We start from the raw sequence: 19,657 nt of genomic DNA on the forward strand, positions 1-19,657 counted from the left end.
GACTTATTACAAGCAAAACTTTTTAGTGACTTTCTTTTCAGTCAGTCTCATTCCCATGAATGAAGGAATCCACAGCTAGAAAGAGTATTAAATCATTAAGATTTAATACTACTATCTATTACTTTACATAGACTTGGAATTAAAATACTGATGGTGAGAAATAAGAAAGGGAATTTAGAGCGCTAATAATGACTTTTCAAAAATCATATGTTATATTTCAAGAATTAAAGGTACTGGGATCACCAGATAAAGAGATGGACCAATTAAATATAATATTTCAATAACATAATTCAATTTCCGGATCTTTTAATTATAAGAAAAATATGATCCCAAGACTTATACGTCCTGTATCACATTTTTTATCACACAGCTGCTTTTATTAGCACTTAGCTCCACCTCAGGATATTCAATTATACATGGAAGAGTTTGCAGCCAATTTCTGAACAGATGGCTGGACTCTCTCTGACCCTCAAGCTCATCTCTCCATGGAAAACTGGGACCCTTTAAGTCCTATCAGCCATTTCCCTCATTGTAATTCTCCTTTCATGTCTGATAGTTTAGATGGAGATTGTGACAATACCAAACTAGTATTTACCTAATGCTTTAAAGTTTGTCAAAGTGTAATACATATATTATCTCATTCAATGCTTTCTGCAACCCTCTGAGGTAGTTTTATCATTGTATACATTTTAGAGATGAGAAACTGAGGCTAGAGACAATTCAGAGACTTGCCTAAAATCACACAGCTTTATTAAGTGTCCATTTGGGATATAAACTGAAATCTTTCTGACTCCAAGTCCAGTTCTCTTATATCACCATTTGATATTTATAATCTTTGAAGACTTGAATTCAAATACGACTTTCGACACTAGCTGTGTGACTCTGGGCAAGTCACCCTTTGTAACGCAGCAGTTTCCTCATCTGTAAAATGGGGATAACAGTCAGGATAGCTGGGTAGTGTAGTAGGTAGAGCTCTGGGCCTGGCTTTAGAAAGACCTGGGCTCAAATCTGACCCAGACACTTACTAGTTATGTAATGCTGGGTAAATCACTCCACTCTGTTTGCCTCAGCTTCCCCAACTGTAAAATGATCTGGAGAAAGAGATGGCAAACCACTCCAGTATCTTTTCACAAGAAAACCTCAAGGACTGAACGACAATAACCCAATGTTAGAGTGAGGATCAAATGATAATAAATATAAAGTACTAAGCACAGAGTAAGCATTATATGGATATACTTGCCTTGGCTCCAAGCCTGTCATATTCAAAATTGGTAATTTGAATTGCTTCTAACTAATTATATTATGTGGGGTTTTAACTGGGTGGTTAAGAGACCTGAAAATACCAGATATGATATGACAATGATTTTTGAGGTGGTAGTGATGTCCAACCCTCAACTGGCTCAGTAACAAATGAATCATCAAGTTTATTTAATAATCCAGTTGAACATTAAGCAACCCACTTACTATGATACACAAATTCAATTGAATTTATTAAGGATCTGTTATCTCTAAGGATACATTAAATCCTAGAATATATAGGACATGGAGTGTACAGTGTACAGTCTAATAGGTGCCAAAAGACATGGAAGCAGCATCTATGCCACTTTATAGCAATAGTTATTAAGGAAAAAAAATCTAACCTTATGCACCATGAAGAAAAGGGTAGAATTCAGAAACAGTACTCAAGCAAGTTGCTTACCCTTTATCTGTAAAATGAGGTGGTCTCTGGTCTCTAAAGTACCTTCTGGTTCTACATCTATAATACATCTATTACATAGTTACTCAATAATAAAATTTGAACTATAATATAAAATAGGATGTGACAAATACAGAAGAGATATACAAAGTCCCAAGAGATGTTGGAGGAAGAAGAGATTACATTATTATTATTTCTTTTTAGGTTTTTGCAAGGCAAATGAAGTTAAGTGGCTTGCCCAAGGCCACACAGCTAGGCAATTATTAAGTGTCTGAGACCGGATCTGAACCCAGGTACTCCTGACTCCAGGGCCGGTGCTTTCTCCACTGTGCCACCTAGCCGCCCCGAGATTACATTTTTAATAAATTATTATTAAAAGAGATTACATCTGACTGTGGGTAAGAGGCTCAGAGAAAGCTCTGTGAAGAAGTTGGTGTATGAGATTAGATGAAAAGAACAGGTAGGAATTCAAGTTGGAACTGCAAGGGTGTAATGTAGGGGCAGGAGAGGATGTTCTGGTAGTTGAGGTACAAGGTATGGTATGTATAAAATGAATGAAAATGATAAGGGGTGGGTGGTAAAGAATTAATGGAGCATAGAGTACCCTAACCTCCCTGATGTCCTTTAATTCTCAGCTAACATTGCACTTTCTATACAAAACCTTCCTCAATCCTTTCTTCTGTTAATTCTCTCTGATTTATCCTGTATATAGCTTTATTTGTATATAATTGTTTATATGTTGTCTTTTCCACTAGAATGTGAGCTGCTTAAGAACAGGCTATCTTTTTTTTTAAATCAATATTAAGTAACAGCATCTAGAAGTGATTAGTTATTCTCATTTTACTTTATTTTTAACTTAGATTTTCTTTTTCCCATTAACATTTTTCTCCCCTCCTTACATCCTAACTCTATTTGTGAAATTCTCTAGCATTTGGGATGAGTCTGAGATGAAATTGTAAACATATTCACTAACCAGAGTTGGCATCAGAGCAGCGTTTTAGTGGAGGCAATTTAAAACAAATAAAAAGTTCCTTAGTTGCTGAATTATTTTATCCAAGAATTTGGAACTCTATAAACAGTAGATTCTGCAGTATAGGAATCTATGGGGTTTTTCTTTGAATTAACTGACTGGGGCAATACCTTTTCCAAATTAAGGTTATTAAATACACATTAGAGCATCATAGTATCTAGAGCTGCAAGGAACTTTAGAAACCATTTAGTCCTGTTGTTTCAACTTTGCAGATGAATAAACAGTGAAGTAGAGGCAGAAGAAGTAAAGTGAATTGTTCAATGTCACACAACTAGTCAGTGGTAGAGTTTTGCTTCTAAACCAGGTCTTTGGACAAGTTCAGGTTTTTTCCCACTTGATCCAGGACTGTTTTCAAGTTCAGTTCTCTGTTTTACTCCATTATTCACCTCATCCCATTGGGAAGTTTGTTAAAGGGGAGGGATAGTTAAAAAAAAACCCCAGAACTTACAACCTCTTAAATTTATGACTTTGCTTATATATGAACAGTGTCTAAGGCCAGAGTCTGGAGCCAGTTTGAAATGGATATGAGTCTGAGGAGAGCCATTGACCCATATCTATAAATCTCTTGGAGAAAACTATATTGGTAAAAAAAAAGTCAGGTAGGAAAATGTTGTTACTTTGGGACAGTAATAAAATGAGATACCCATTTTCTGAGTGACAAGATCAGAGAATCCCTTGGAATAGAAGAAATATTCAAGATTCTTACTCCCCTATTTTAAACACTTTTGAAAAATATAAGATGAATGATTTCACTTGCAAATAACTTTAGTTCTTATCCCTTGGTAAAGAAGAAAAAAAGACATAGTTATAAAATTCCTTCAGGATTCTGGAATGTGCCCAATATTTGGGCACATTGTGGGTGGGACAATATATTTTCCTTTCAAAATACACCTCACCTCCACCTTTCCCCAATTATTGACTCATGAAGTTGAAGTAATTCTGGAAAATCAACTCTCACTCCTTTTTTGTAACCTTGGTCAAGTATCTTAGTGACTCTGAGTCTTAGTTTTATCATCTTTAAAATTGGGGTAATAAAACCTATATCACAAATTTCTTGTGGCAAATTACATCGTTATACAAAACATTTAACAAACCTTAGAGTTTTATAATGAGTTTAAATATGTATAGGTGTATATAGGGGTGTGTGGTGTGTGCATGTATTTAATCTCATTTAAGACTCACATCCACCCCTGGATGATAAATGCTTATTATTTCCATTTTATGTATGAGGAAACTGAAGCAGGAAAAGGGTATGTGACTTTCCTGGGGTCACAGAGGTAGAAAGAGATATAGGGAGACAAGAAGTCATCTTCCTGATCCCAAGTCCAGTGCACTATGTACTGTGCCACCTCCTAATAGTTACAAACCATAAATTAACAATTAAATTAAATTTAATATGATAATTTACATTATAAAAATAAAACCAAATTAAATTAAAATAAAGATTAAATTAAAAAACCAAACTAAGTAGAAACAACATAGGACTTAATTAACTCTTTCTTGTAATGGCCATGTGCAACTTCCTAGAAGACCAAGTAAGCTAGGAGTTTTTGAATACTGCTAATTGAGGAGTTACAGAAATAAGCTACTAGACATTAAGAAATTAATCTTTTCAGTATGCCCATGCAGTAGTTTATATTCATTTTTATAAGTGGAGTATAGGGGTAGCAAGTTGGCAAGAACATTGTACTAGGAATGAGGAGAAAAAGATCGAACTCCTAGTACTCTGTACTCTAACTAGATAGATGACCATTGGATCACATGGATCCCTGTAGTTTCCTCATCCATAAAGTGAAAGGGTTTGAAAAAGCACCATGCATGCATGCCTCCCTTATTTTAGGTGAATTCTGGGCCACATTCTCAGTGACTTAGTTCCTTTTTAATTTTAAATTAAACAGTCTTTTAAAATTGCCTTTATTCATTGAGTAGAAATGGAATTCAAAGTGTTTGCCCTCTGATGATGAGTCATTAAAGACTGTCTTTGTATATGGACATAGAGCACTGAATTTGGAATTGGGAAGACAGGAGTAGTAAGCCTCAGCCTCAGACACTTGACTCTTACTAGCTGTGTGACCTTGGGCAAGTCACTTAACCCTGATTAACCTCAGGGTCATCTCCAGTCATCCTGATCCATTTTTGACCACTGGACCCAGGTGGCTCTAGAGAAGAAAGTGAGTCTGGTGACTTAGTGGACTACCCCTTCACTCAAATCCAAATCATGTGATGGTCATAGCATCACCTCCTTGATGTCATGGACTTCTTCGAAAATGATGAACAAACATTATTACTTGTTCATAGACCATATAACAAATTGCTTTGCCTGTTTGGCAAGTCAGAAAGTATTAAGTGCCCATATGTGCCAGGACTTATATGCTAAGAATCCAAAGACAAAGTGAAAGATTTTGCCCTCAAGCAACTTACCTTTAAAAATGTTTACAGATTATATAAAGTTAAGGCATTGGTAGCTCTGGGGAAGGACCTGGGAAGACTTCATTTAGGAGGTGATGTATGAGATATGTTTTGAGGAAATCAAGAGATTCTAAGCACATAAATGAAGAGGAAGTGCTTTAACTTTCAAGATGCTGGTTGCAAAGACAAAGAAACCTGAGATAATGTCCTTATTCGCAGGAAGGATAGTTTGACTGGACAGTAAAGTCCAATAAGGAAATAATTATTAATTGACTGGAAAGATAAATTGGATACAGCAGGTTAATGTTTTTTAAATACTAAACAGAGGACCCCAGAACCTAAAGACAATAGGAACCATTAGAATTTCTTGAGTAGGGAATGATAGATGCAGACCAATGCAGAGGCTGTTGTGGTTGCACAGTTTTGTTTTTGGTCTTCCTCAGTTTGAGATGTACAGTACAAAGCTGGAGATGTGCAAGTAGAATTCAGGAAAAGAGACTTCTCTGTCCCCATGCCCAGGCTGTTGAGCATTACTAAAGAAGAAGTCACAGAACTGTGTTATTTACATCTGCTATACATAGTCTATGCAGTCTTATTGTTTGTATTGCATTCCTGAAGAGGACCATGACATCAGGGAGGTGATGCCATGGCATGCCAGTGAGTTGGATTTAAGTGATGCAGAGTTGTACACAGTCAGAAACCTTACTCTTTCCCTTTGGAGTTATTCTGGGTCCAGTGGCCAGATATGGATCATAGCAATCTAGTTTGTTTTTTTCTTTGTGAGGCTTTCACTATTTGATGATCCTTTTTATTCATCCCTTACTGATTCCTCCTTGTGTTTGCCACAGATGTCACAATCTTTTTTCATTTCCCTCAAACCCTTTATCCTCTTTCACTCCTATTTTGCTGAAAATATCAAGGCAGTAGTATGACATGAGCTGCTTCATTGTTCTTTCTCTTTGCCTCAAAATCTCTATAGCATAATCATCTTTCTCTTCTGTTCCAATCTTTGAGGAAGAATGATCTTTCCTCCTTTCTCCCTACCTCATCCCAGCTCATCCCTGATCCTCCAAAAGTTGTTCAATCAATTAATTTAGTCACTTCTTGAAATAAAGATCTGACCATGACCCTTTCTGGCTCAAAACCTGTCAGTAGCTTTCTCTTGTTCCTAGGGTAAGATGCATTTCCTTGGCCTAGGATTTAATGCTTTCCACACCTGGACTCCAGTCTACCTTTTTGACCTTTAAAAAAATATTTGCTTCCCTTTAAGTACTCTATGTTTAAGTTAAACTGAATAAATATCTAGTTTTCTCTAATTCAACATCATATATGATGAGTGTTGAGACCCTTTTTCATCTTTATACATCCCCAAAGGTGTTCTCAGAACGTATTTCTCCTCATTTTTGCCTTTCTCATTATTTCTGCCAAGGTTTAATTCAGGTTTCACCTTGTCTATGCAGACTTCTCTGACCACCCCCACCCCCTTTAGGATTCTCTCACTCCTCAAATATTCCTTGTATACCTTATCTGGTCTCTCCCTTGTCCTTGTCATTCCTAACCTTTTAACATACTTATCTGTCTACATGTCATATCCCACCAGTAGCATGTAAATTCCATGAGGATAGGATTTGATTCCTTTTTGTCTTTGTATTTCCATTGCCTTAAGAAAAAAAATGGGTAGGCATGGAAGGTGCCAAGCTCTGAAGCACAACATATTAATGGGCAGGAATAGAATTGTTATTGATGGGGTAGACAGTTTCTTTGTGCAGTCAGACACCGAATCAGAATTAGTAAGCCAAAACAGCAACAAACAAAAAAAAGGACAATGGTAAGAAAAAGTCTTAAAAATAATTGAAATATCTTAATTCTAAACTATTTAAATAAATAATTAAAATAAATGATAAATAACTAACAAGAATGGCATTGACACTGACTATAATAATGTTATCCAAAAGTTAGGGATAGTATCTGGACCTGGATTTCATCTGTATTGGGAACGCCCCACTGAGGAAACTTGCTCTAGGCAGTTTGACACAGTGCTGAGCCTAGAGTCAGGAAGACTGAGTTCAAATTCAGCTTCATTTGCTTACTAAGTGTATGACCCTGGGCAACTCACTTAACGGAAGTTTGCCTCTGTTTTCTCAAATGGGGATAAAAGTAACAACTACCTCATAGGTTTGTTTCAAGATAATATTTATAAAAGATCCTTAGGATGTGTTTGGTATGTTATAGACAGCATATAAATAGTTATTCACTTCCCCTCCCACTTCTGCCAATAAAGGTTGGCACCTTAGAGAGTTGTTTAGGAGTCAAAAAGTTAGTGACAAGTCCAGTTCAAAGCTGCTTAAGAAGTAAACAAACAATGGATTTACTTGCCAAACAGAGAGACATGATGCAAAAAAGCAACAATGGGTTAGACCATTGTTGCGGTCCACTCTGGGCAGCCGGGTCTCAGTTTAATTCACACAACTCTTCGGGGAGCTCCGCCGGACATGTCCCGCATGTTCAATAATGAAAGTCAGCCAGTGAGAGATAAGCAAGTTGTTTATTGCAGGTATATGCTACATCTCTGACTTACATAGTTGAAATAAGGGTATATATAAGCCTAGTCCCCTTGTATCAGCATCCCTCATCTCCAGGCCTGTGGAAATATAAGAGGTATGCCACAAAAGGTCTGTATCCTGGAAAAATGTGGAATCTTCAACAAGATAAAGATGAAAGGTAGAGAGATAAGGACTAGAACTCCTTCCTGGGACAGTTGAACAATATGAGGATGAAAGGCAGAGGGATAAGGACAAAAGGTCCTTCCTGAGAATATTCAACAAGATAAGGATGAAAGGCAGGAGAACAAAGAGAGAGAAGGGCCAGAGCTCCTTCCTGAGTTCAGAGCACTCTGGTATGGACATTCCTGTTGTCCCAGGTCTCAATGACTCTCAGGATGAACATGGCCACATACTCTGTCTATTATCCCCTTACAGACCATAAATTCCATAAAATCACATGAAGAGGGTTGATGGAGGATTATGAGCAATATGATCTTGTAAAGGAGAGAGAAGCAGTCAGTGGAGGGTAAAAACCAGTTTAAGGAAAACTTGGCAAGATATACGGGTAAGTAAGGTCATCCCAATGCCTTTCAAGGATTAAAATTGAAGGAAAAAGGAAAAGATTTGCCAAAAATATCATTATTTCCTACTGTTACCTCCATTACCAATCACCATACTTAGACCAATGCATCTGCTCTGTACGCTAATAGAAGAGGTAAAAAAGAGCTGCTATAAATATTTTTGTATATGTGGGTCTTTTTTTCTTTTTTATGATCTAGTAGTGGTATTGCTGAATCAAAGAGTATGCAAAGTTTTACTGTCTAGCTGCTTTTTTGTAGTGACAAAGAAATTGAGGGGATGCCAATCAATTGGGGAATGGCTGAACAAGTTATGGTATACGAATATGATGAAATACTATTTTTCTATAAAAAATCATGAGCATGGGGCATCTAGGTGTTGTAGTAAATAGAGTACCAGCCCTGGAGTCAGAAAAATCTGAGCTCAAATTCAGCCTTAGACACTTAATATAATTACCTTAGCTGTGTGACCTTGGGCAAGCCACTTAACCCCATTGCCTTGCAAAAACAAACAAAAAACCCACAAGCAGCTGGACATCAGAAAAGCCTGGAAAGAATTGTATGAACTGATTTTGAGAAAAGTAAGTAGAACCAGAAGAACATTGTACACACTAACAGCAACATTGTGTGTTGAACAACTGTGTTGAATTTAGTTCCTCTCAGCAGTTCAGTGATCAAGGATAATTCTAAAAGACTTGTGATGGAAAATGTCATTCACATCCAGCGGGGGAAAAAAAAAGCCCTAAGGACTGAATGAAGACAAAACATACTATTTTCACTTTTGAAAACTTGTTTAATGTATATTTTCTTTTTCTCATGATTTTCCCCCTTTAGTTCTGATTCATCTTTCACAACTTGCCAAATACAGAAATATGCTAAACATGATTGTACATACATAACCTATATCAGAACTCACTGTCATGGGAAGGGGGGGAAGGAAAGGAGGGAAGCAGAAAAATTTATATCTCAGAAACTTACAAAAGATTAATTAATTTCCAAAAAGACTTTGGAAAATATTTCCAAGTACTTTGCATATAATTGAAAAAAATAGAATCACATTCAGAAGTTTTTTAAAAAAAAGAAAGGCAGCCAGATTAGACCAGCTGTACATAGAATAGATTATGCTGGAGGTGACAAAATTGTTAGGATACAGAGGGATCAAGATATGAGACAACTGAAAGAGAAGAAACAAAAAATGTGGATAAAATCTTACAACTTTCAAACAGAGTCAACAAACAGAAAACAAGTAACCACTTTTGTTAGGTATAAATATAGGAAGCTAGGTGGCAAAGTGGATAGAACCTTGGACCTGCAATCAGGAAGACCTAATCACTTACCCTCCATCTGCCACAGTTTTTTCTTTGTTCTTTGTTCTTTTTTTTTTTTAAGGTTTTTGCAAGGCAGTAGGGTTAAATGATTTGCCCAAGGTCACACAGCTAGGTAATTATTAAGTATCTGAGGCTGGATTTGAACTCAGGGACTCCTGACTCCAGGGCCAGTGCTCTATCTACTGGGCCACCTAGCTGCCCCCAGCCACAGCTTATTCAACTATAAAAGGGGGATAATTATGGCCCTTCTTTGTAGGGTTGTTGGGTGGGTCATATGAGATAATATTTGTAAAAGACTTAGAACAATGACTTCTTATTGTATATACCTACTCTCCTATCCATATAAAATCTTCATGAGAGACATCTATATATAGATTGATGAAGATATGCTCCCTTTGGTTATTTGTAGGAAATGAGCAGGAAACAATGGAACCACAGTGCATCACACTGACTATTGAAGTAGCCTGCTGATGATTCTATCTGCTTCAGGTCTCTTCCCACTCCAATCTGTTCTTCGGTCAATTTTCCTAGAATTCAGGTCTGGTCTTTCCAACTCCCAGACAATAAATTCCAGTGGACTCCTGTTATCTCCATGTTATCTCCAGGAACAAATACAACATACTATGGCATTCAAAACTTTTTCAAATCTATCCCCTTCTCACCTTTCTAGTCTTCTTATCTTTTACTTCCTGTCCTGGGACTCTGATGCTGCTCTTCTAACTGTTCCAACTTCCACTTCTCCTCTCCAGGTATTCTCTCTGGTTGTACCTCATTCTTGGATCATTCACACTCCTCTGCTTTTGACTGACTTCCTTGGCTTTCTTTAAGTCACAACTAAAATCTCACCTTCTGTAGGAAGCCTTCCACAATTCACAGTGTCTTCCATCTGTTAAATTTTTTTTTATTTATCCTGTGTTTAGCTTGCTTTGTGTATATTTGTTTACATATTGTGTCCCCCCCCATTAGATTTTAAGCTCCTTGAGGGCAGAGACTGTCTTTAGTCTCTTATTGTATCCCCACACTTAATATATTGCCTGGAACATAGGTGCTTATTAAGTGTTTATGGACTGATTGATTGACTCAAGATAAGTGACTTAGCTTCTCTCAACCTCAGTTTCCTTATCCATAAATGAGTATGATGATAACTTTCTTTACAGAGGGGTAGGGAGGATTCATAAGGATAAAATGAATTATATACTATTCTACAAATTTTAAAGCAGTATATACATTCTAGCTTTTCTTATGATTTATAATAGAGAGAAAAACTAGAACAGGTCCAACATGCCTAATAAATATTTAGGGAACCTGCTTAAATGAATGCACAGATGTTTTACAATTAGCACATAAATTATATGCCTCTCAATGAGTGCTTTTGAGATACTTGAGTGGGTTGCCTAGGAGTTTTACTGAGAGTTTTGTTGAGCGGAGGAAATGTTCTTATAACTAATGTATTAGTGCTAGTTGTGGTTCCTTTTTCAGAGAAACCAACCAATTACATTCTGCCCTTTAGTCAGATATTAATTATCATTTGGTTGTGGTCCTTTAATTTTCTTTTCCAAGAAATCAAGGAAAAAACAAGTTGTTTTTTTATAATGTTGATATTCACTAAGTTTTGTTTATTTATGTGTTTTTAGAAACTGGCTTTCCCTATCTTACCCAAGCTGGAAATGCAGTATTTGCTCAGGTCCCATCCCAATGTTGATTATTAGAATAGCTCTAACCAGGTTCTGACCTGGGCTGGTTCATCCCTTCTTAAAAGCAAGCTGCTTCCTGCCCCTCTACTGCCAGGGGCTTACCATATTGGTGCAGGTGTGGATACACAATTGGTTTTAACCTTAACTGCTGTTCAGAAATTTTCCAGTACAAGAGACCTACAAGCTTCAGTCCCTGTAGAAGCAGAAATTTTAGGCATGCATGTCCCAGCATTCCCAACTTATTGATATCATTTTAAAAATAAGTTTTATTGATAAATATCTTTTGTTTTTATACAGTCGTATTCCCCCTTTATCTTTCCTCTTCCTCTCTCCTAAGAACCATTAATTACTGATAACAAAGAATTTTTTTAAAAAAAGGAAGCAAAAAACCACCCAAAATCAGTAAAACTGATCAACTCAGAAAAAGAAGAGGACATTATAGGTAATACATCACACCTGTAATTCCTGACCTCTGGAAAGGAAAATGTTGGGGGGCATTTCTTTTATCTCTCTTCTTGGGTTAACTATTCCTCAATCAAAGGGCATCTCCTTTAATTTACAATTCTCACTACCACAAAAAAATTACTGCTATTAATATATTGGTATATAAAAGATGAACTTTCTTTTTTATCAATGACCTATTTGGGGGATATGCTTACTAATGAAATCTCTCTAAATAAAAGAAGATAGACAAATTTTCTTACCAATCCATGGCTATGCACACAATGCCTTAGTGTTCTTGTCTTTTCACAATTCTTTCAATATCAGCTATTTCTGTTGCTTGTCATTTTTTTCCAATTGATGAATATGAGATGAAACCCCTTTTATTGGTAGTAATTTAGAGCATTCTTTCAAATGATTGACAATTGTTTTCATTTCTTATTTTGAGAATTATTTGTTTGTATCCTTTGACCCCCTTCTCTGTGAGAAATGGGCTTTGGTATTATGTAACAGAAAATTATTTTCCCCTCTGAATCTAGATTTTATATATATTTGGTCAGTGTTTAAGATGAGTATTTAAATGATTCATTTCAACAAACATTTATTAACCTCTAAGAGTTTGCAAGGCACCGAGCCAAATATTGGTGATACAAAATCAAAAATTAAATAGTCTCTACCTTCATGGAGCAAATATTCTGCTGGACTTCATTCATTTTTTTTTCTTTTTTTATATTTATTTATTTTCTAATGTTTTTTTATTCTCATTTCGTACAAATGTTTTTTTTACATTAATAAAATATACATGTTTACAAGTAAACAAAATACCCCTCCCCCCATGAATATAGATAGACTTGCTTGGGCGAAAAAGTAAAGGGGAGAGAAAAAAATTAAAATTAAAAAAAATAATAGTAATAATTGTAGGTATGGCCAGGTGGCACAATGGATGAAGCACCAGCCCTGGAGCCACGAGCACCCGAGTCCGTATCCAGCCTCGTAAACCCAATAATCACCCAGCCATGTGACATGCAAGCCACCCGATCCCCACTGCCCTGCAAAAACCAAAAAGAAGAAAGAAAAAAAAAGACCCAAAATAAAATAAAATAGTAATAATAGTAGGGGTGCATTCATTTTTACAATATTACTGTAGTTGAATTCCAAACAGTTTTTCCCCCATAGTTTATCTATTGACCCTTGGGGCTGAAACACTCTCAGAAACAAACAAACAACCATCCAATAACACAGCTGGAAAAAAAGGCAGAATCTAGATTGAAGTTTTATTTGAAACTCAGCAAAACACTTTAAAAATTGATCTTTAAAATACTTCCCATGTTATTTCTCATAGGTTTGTAATATCACAGGAAAACTTCAGTTCTTTTGATGGACAGTGGTTGAATTGAGCAGTTGGGGGTTTCCTTAACCATTCCTTTAGTTTGTTTCTGAAGCAAATTAAGTAACTCATTCTGTAAAGAAAACCTTTGCAGTGGAACTGATGTAATATTTTGTTTTGTTATTAATTCTGCTATCTAGTAGAAGGAAAGAAGGAAGGAAGAGGAAGGAAGGAAAAGAGGGAGGGAGAAAGAAAAAGAGTGTAGGAGGAAGGAAGGAAGAAAAAAGATAGAAACAGGATGGTAGGAAGAAAGGTAAGAGGAAAATTCTTCCTTGGTTATGTGTTGATGTCTCACAATTGTTTTAGTCAAGACATTATTACTAATGTTTAACTTTAAATCTTTCCAGCTGTAATTTGAGCTTGTGGAAACCAAAACAACTATAACTTTTATAAACTAAAGTATTGTCTTCACCTCTAAGCAAATGACACAGAAAACCAACTATTAATAAGAAAGGGAAGGGAAGAGAAGAAGGGAGGAGAAAAACAGAGAAAGAAATAGAACAAGAGAAAGAAGAAAAATAAAGAAAAAAATGTTCCCGCTAAACAACAGTAGTGGCCAAGATATAAACCCCATACCCAGTCACCACAATGAGGTGCTAACTTCAGAACCAAGTTGGGACCCTTGAAATGCCAGCATTAATAAGCTTCCTTGCCCTAGAAACAAACCCTCAACTGGAGGCAAGTCACTTTTAAAAAAAAAAGCTTCCTCCTTCTGCTCTCCCTGTGGCTTTTTGTTCCACCAAGATGGGACTTTTGCCTGCTGCTAGAGTCTTCCAAGAACTGGAGAGGAGTTGGGGATTGTCCTCTGCCCATTTACTTCTGGAAACCTTCCCAAGCTCCCCTACTCTGAAGCAACCACAGCGCAGGGTTTCTCTCCAGGAGTTCATGGCGAGACACAGTTTCTTTGTCTGAGAGTTGCACAAGCAGAAGATGACAACAGGGAGGCTCGGAGTGACAGGGCCTCCCCTTGTGTAAGTGAACAAATGAACTCAGATCTTGCAAAGTGACTCTCCCTTTTTGACCTGATTTAACAGGAACATATTTGAGGAGCTATAAAATAATAGGATGACAGGTCTAAGAAGGAATCTGCTGAAGCCAGCTAGTCCATTCTTTCTCTTGGAGGATAGCATCTAGGGGTTTTTAACATGGAGCTGAAGAACTTCATTTTTTTTTCCTTTTGGATAACTATATTTCAATAGAATTGGTTTCCTTTGTGATTCTATGACTTTTATTTTTTTGCATTATTCATAGAAGGGTCTTTAGAAAACTTCACCATACTACCAAAGAACTCATGACTCAAGGCAGTTTTAAGAAACATGGAAAATCCTTTCCAAAAAAGATTGTCTCCTCCTTTCTTCAAAATTTCCACAGAGATAGAGATAGAAGGCTATGGCCTTCACTGGTCATGTGTATCTCTTTCTCTCAACTATTTGAGTCAGGGAGTTATTACTCATATTTAACTTCAATCTTGCCAGCAGCAATTGGAGCCTGAGTAAACTCAAAACAACAAAAACTTTTAAAACTAAAGAATTGTCTTCACCTTGAAGCAAATATCACAGAAAAATCACCCATTAACAATGTCAACGTGACAGATTTAGTAATCAGATGAAAATGGACAGCATGAGATATTTTTGCCATTTCAAATTGAAATCCTTCCCTCCCCCTTCCCCAGGAGCATGCAGAATACCTGCCTGGGAATGCTTTCAAGTGTTAATAAGCTTTAATTGCTTCTAGCTGTGTGTAGAGTGCTGCTATAGGAGTCAGGAAGACCAGAGTAAACATCTGTCCTCAGAGATGTACTAAGTAATATATCCACTGAGATGTATGTCCTTGGAAAAATCACTTCTATTTACTTCAGTTTTCTTTTCTTTAAAATGGGGATAATAATAGGAACTCACAGGGATGTTGTGAAAATTAAATGAGATAAACGTTTTATGCTTATTATGTCAGTGTCTGGCACAAAACAAGTGCTATGTAAGTGATAACTATTGTTATTATTATTTATAACTAAAAGAATAAGCTCAGTTATCATTTTTCCCCCAGCTATTTTCTGACTCTTTCCTGATCAGTTAAAAGTTTTCCATGTGTCAAGGTCAATTCCATTAGTCTATAATTTGTGTCCATTTCATCTGGTCTAATTGGCTAAGCCATATTAATGAATGTGTTGTGGATAGCACATATATGATACTAAGGTTCCCCAGAATCATATGCTTTCCTCCTTTTTTGACCTACAGCAGAGAAATGAATCTTACGTGTTCTTCTTCAGTATCTCCAGGACTGTTTCAGCATGCAAAATAAAATCTGAGAAACATTTATTTTTATACAGAACACATGATGATTAGAAAAAATACACTGTGCCAAATTTTATCTTGGTGAATCTTCACAGCATGTACCAGACATTTTGACTACTTTTTACAGGGTGCCCATGTGACTAAAAACAACTGAAGGATATTTCATGAATTGATAATTGAGTTCTGCAACTAAGACTATTAGTTACAGAGCAGTTATCATTTCCAATGGCAAAGGAAATTTGCTCACTAAGAAGTTTCCTATGCCAATAAAATCACAAGTATTTAAAAAACGTAATTTTTTTAATTTAAAATTTTTTTAAAAAATTCAGTTTTTATAAAATTCTTCACCAAATGAAATCACACATAATTTTTAAAAATTCAACTTTCCATAAAATTCTTTAAAGTCAAATGTTGGGGGCTGATTGTTCCCCTCTTCCTTTGTAAAAAAGAAACTGATCAGGTACTTTATTGCTATTTCTTTCCCTTCCCTTCCCTTCCCTTCCCTTCCCTTCCCTTCCCTTCCCTGCCCTGCCCTGCCCTGCCCTGCCCTGCCCTGCCCTGCCCTGCCCTGCCCTGCCCTTCCCACAGCTAGGTAAAGGCTAAATTTGAACTTAGTTTCTACCGATTCCAGAGCTGGTACTCTATTCACTGTATCATCTAGCTACCCCCTTATTGCTATTTATTTTGTTGAATGAGTATAACGGTATCATCATGTTATAGGTGCAGTAGCAGTGACATTTTTGTTAAACTCCCCAGAGGACTTCCTAGCAATTTTTTAAGTTATAATTGCATGCCCATCCTTCATTGGGGAATCCCTTACAATTCAGGGATGACTTGGGCATTGTTTTGTCCCCAAAGAATATACAATCTCCCTCTACATCACATCTTCATTAGCAATAACATTCAAAATGTTTTTGGAACATTATTAAATTATTATTAATATCATTTATTTAGGAGATGGCATATATTATCATTAGAAGAAATTGATTTTTCATTGAAACTCATGTGTTTACAATATTCTTTTCTATATCCAATTGTCTACATTAGCAAAAAAATCTTAGGAGATTTCTTGACCTCTCCAGTTCAAGAACTCTTAATTTTAAAGATTTATCCCATCTGGGAGGATTTTTTTTTTAGTGTACAAAAAAAGATCAAGCACAAGATTACAAAAAATGTTTTGGATTGTCAGAGGAATTGAAAAGGAGGATACTTTGACAATCTTAGTTTTTCCTGAGTGCTATATTCTAGTCATTTAACAATCTGAAATGGCTGTTTTTCCCATTCATGTCTGTCATGGGTAGAGCTCTATTATGGTAGTGGAAATGACCTAGAAGCAGAGGTAGGAGCATTGAATTTGGCTTGAAATGGTAAATTTGTGTACCTTTGATTTGAGTACTTGTTTCCTAGTCTTGGCAAATAATGGACCTCTTGACAAAATGAGAGTTGGAGTTTAGAAGAAAAACCACAAGGTAAATGAAAAATATCATCTAGTCATTATTCTTGGTCCTGGAAAGGGGTGAGCTATTTAAAAAAAAAAAAGAAAAGAGGGGCGGCTAGGTGGCGTAGTGGATAAAGCACTGGCCTTGGAGTCAGGAGTACCTGGGTTCAAATCCGATCTCAGACACTTAATAATTACCTAGCTGTGTGGCCTTGGGCAAGCCACTTAACCTCATTTGCCTTGCAAAAACCTAACCCCCCCCCAAAAAAAAAACCACAGAGAGAACTCTTTGCATGTCTGACATTTGTCCTTTTGAAGGAATACAAAGATATTCTCATATTTTGTAGTTCCATACTAAAATAGGATTGATTATACAATGAACTTAATCAAATTTAACTCTATTTTTGTAACCACTGAAGTAATCACAATCCAAATAGTACCTAAAGGCCTAAAAAAAATTAATGTAAAAACCTACTAATAGTGCAAGTAAAGAGATGCTAGGCATGGTGTCAGAATTTTCATCTTGCTTCTGCTTACATTTACCTCCTGTGAGACCTTGGGTGAATCATGTAATCTCTCTGCAACTCAGTGTCCTCATCTTTAAAATGACAGAGTTGGATCAAATGGTCCCTAAGATCCGTAACAGCCTTAAATCTTTGATTCTATTACCTCCCACTGCACTGAAAATTAAATACAGGGAAAGATCTGAACATTTGGGAAAATGGAACTCAGTAATTTTTTCTGAACTATTTTTGTAGCATTACTGCTTATCAGCTTAGGTAGCCTTGTGGAAGTCATCTTTTTGGGTATGAGTTTCCTCATTTGTAAAATGAAGGGGTTGCATTAGGTGGTTTCCAAGGTTCCCTTTGATATTTCAATCCTAGGATTTTCTCAGATTGAAGAATGAACTGTGCGTCTAGTTAACCTTAGACAACCATATTTTTCTTGAGTCTAATTCATAGCTACCTACTTATTCCCCTTGAAACATTTTTATTTTAATAATATGAGTTGTACTTTAAAAAAATATCAGTTACAGAAAAATAGAAAAAAACAACAAAAAGTCCTGCTGTTTTGGCATTCATTGTTGAGAGAAACAGTTTGCCAGTTTCTATATTGGCAAACGATGGTGTTTGCATTACTACATAAGTAATTGAAGGGGGGTGTTAAGCTGCAAACAATTCACACAAAGTACTTTCTTTACTGCTCTGTTCTCTAGTAAGTTTGCCTGAAATGGAAAATATGGTGTGATTTTTCTTACCTTGCCAAAACTGGTGGCAGCTTTCCTACCACTGACAAGTATTATTCCTACCACTGAAAAATCCATCAGATTGTGAGCTCCTCAAGGTTAGGGCTCTCTTTTGCCTCTTTTTGTAAGTCTTGCCCTTATTAGCTAGTACCTGGTGCATAAAGTTCATTGACTGAAATACCTCTGACATAATTGGTAACTGGTATGAGGAGGTATGACAGATGGGATCGTAGAATCTTAGCTGGATGGGCTCTTGGAAGTGCTCTTGTTCACTTAGAAGGGAATGAAGAAACTGAAGCACAAAGACACCATGTGTCTTGCCAATGGCCACACAGCTAATAGCAAAACTGAGATTTGAAACCAAGTCCTATAACTATCTTCAGTCCTCTTTTCCATTGGCTGCTTTGGGCTTACAGATAATCTACTGAGTCATTGTGATCTCCAGACATTTTGGCTTTTGACTAAAGACCATTGTATCATAAAACCATAATGGAGGGTCAAAATGATCTAACTTGCAAATAAATTTAGTGGTGTCAGTGTTTTAAAGCAATGTTGGTTTAGCACATTATTATGAAATCAAGATTCCTAATAGATGAATGCCTCCTTATGTAAAATTGCATCGACATCCAACCCTTTGGATCTTCCAATACTTAGTATCTAACTTATCCAACAAGGATTTCAAAATTCATTTCTAATTACTTGTTTTTCCCTTGCAGATAGTATTAGTCGCCTAATCCAAATAACATGTCAACAAAACCTGTTTTTGTTCCCTATTTCTAGTAGTGATACTCGTAAATGGAATGTTATTTAATTTTAAGTGAGAAAATCATTTTTGTAATTTCTGACATTCAATGATCTGGTGAACTCAGGTATTATAGTGGACCAAATTAGAATGTTTTGGTCACTATACTTTGGAACCTTTTATTCATGTGAAAATAAAAATAATAATACATTTATGCAATTCATATATATATGTACACATACTTATACATACATGCATGTATATAGTCACTTTCACCTCTGAAAACTCTTGTCTTCCTATCCAGGGCTCCAAAAATCACTAAATAAACTTTGAGTCAAAAGACCCAAATTTGTGCATCCTAGATTCATCAATTACTAGCTATGTATATGGAAACCAGTAGCTATGTATATGGAAACCACCACACAACTAGGTGGTGCAGTGGATGGATTCCTGGACCTGAAATCAGGAAGACTCAATATTTTGCTATTACAAAAAATACTTTTTGGTATATATATGAAATCTTGATTTTTGTCTATGTTCTCATGGTAACTTATTTAAATGTTAAACGTGGGTCAACACGTATGGACATTTTTTAGTCACTGCATTAGAGTAACTCCAAATTGTTTTCCAGAATAGTTGAATCAATTTACAGCTTCAACAACAGTGTATTTATGAATATGTCTGTCTTTCTACACTGACTAATCCCATCTTTTTGTTATCTTTTCCAATTTTCTTTGTGTGAAGTAAAACCTAAATTATTTTTATTTGAATTTTTTATTATTAGTTATTTGGAGAAACCTCTTATATAGTTATTAATAGTTTCCAGGTTTTCCT

At 36.1% G+C, this 19,657-nt stretch overlaps 1 protein-coding gene across 3 annotated transcripts in view; it reads left to right on the top strand.

The window, feature by feature from the left end:
• The window catches only part of SLC26A7 (solute carrier family 26 member 7), a 175,930-nt gene that overhangs the window by 33,560 nt on the left and 122,713 nt on the right, over positions 1 to 19,657 (top strand). Inside the window, exon 1 of one of the 3 annotated variants that reach the window (XM_074200058.1) lies at positions 7,370 to 7,689. The exons of 1 other annotated variant lie outside the window; for it this stretch is intronic. The gene's annotated coding sequence lies outside the window, so the exon portion shown is untranslated. Of the gene's footprint in view, positions 1 to 7,369; positions 7,690 to 7,722; positions 8,244 to 19,657 lie in introns of those variants that run through there. One more of the 3 variants, XM_074200059.1, reaches the window with a different exon arrangement.

Source organism: Macrotis lagotis, chromosome X (genome assembly GCF_037893015.1).
Source record: "Macrotis lagotis isolate mMagLag1 chromosome X, bilby.v1.9.chrom.fasta, whole genome shotgun sequence".
In the NCBI taxonomy this organism is placed as follows: Eukaryota; Metazoa; Chordata; class Mammalia; order Peramelemorphia; family Peramelidae; genus Macrotis; species Macrotis lagotis.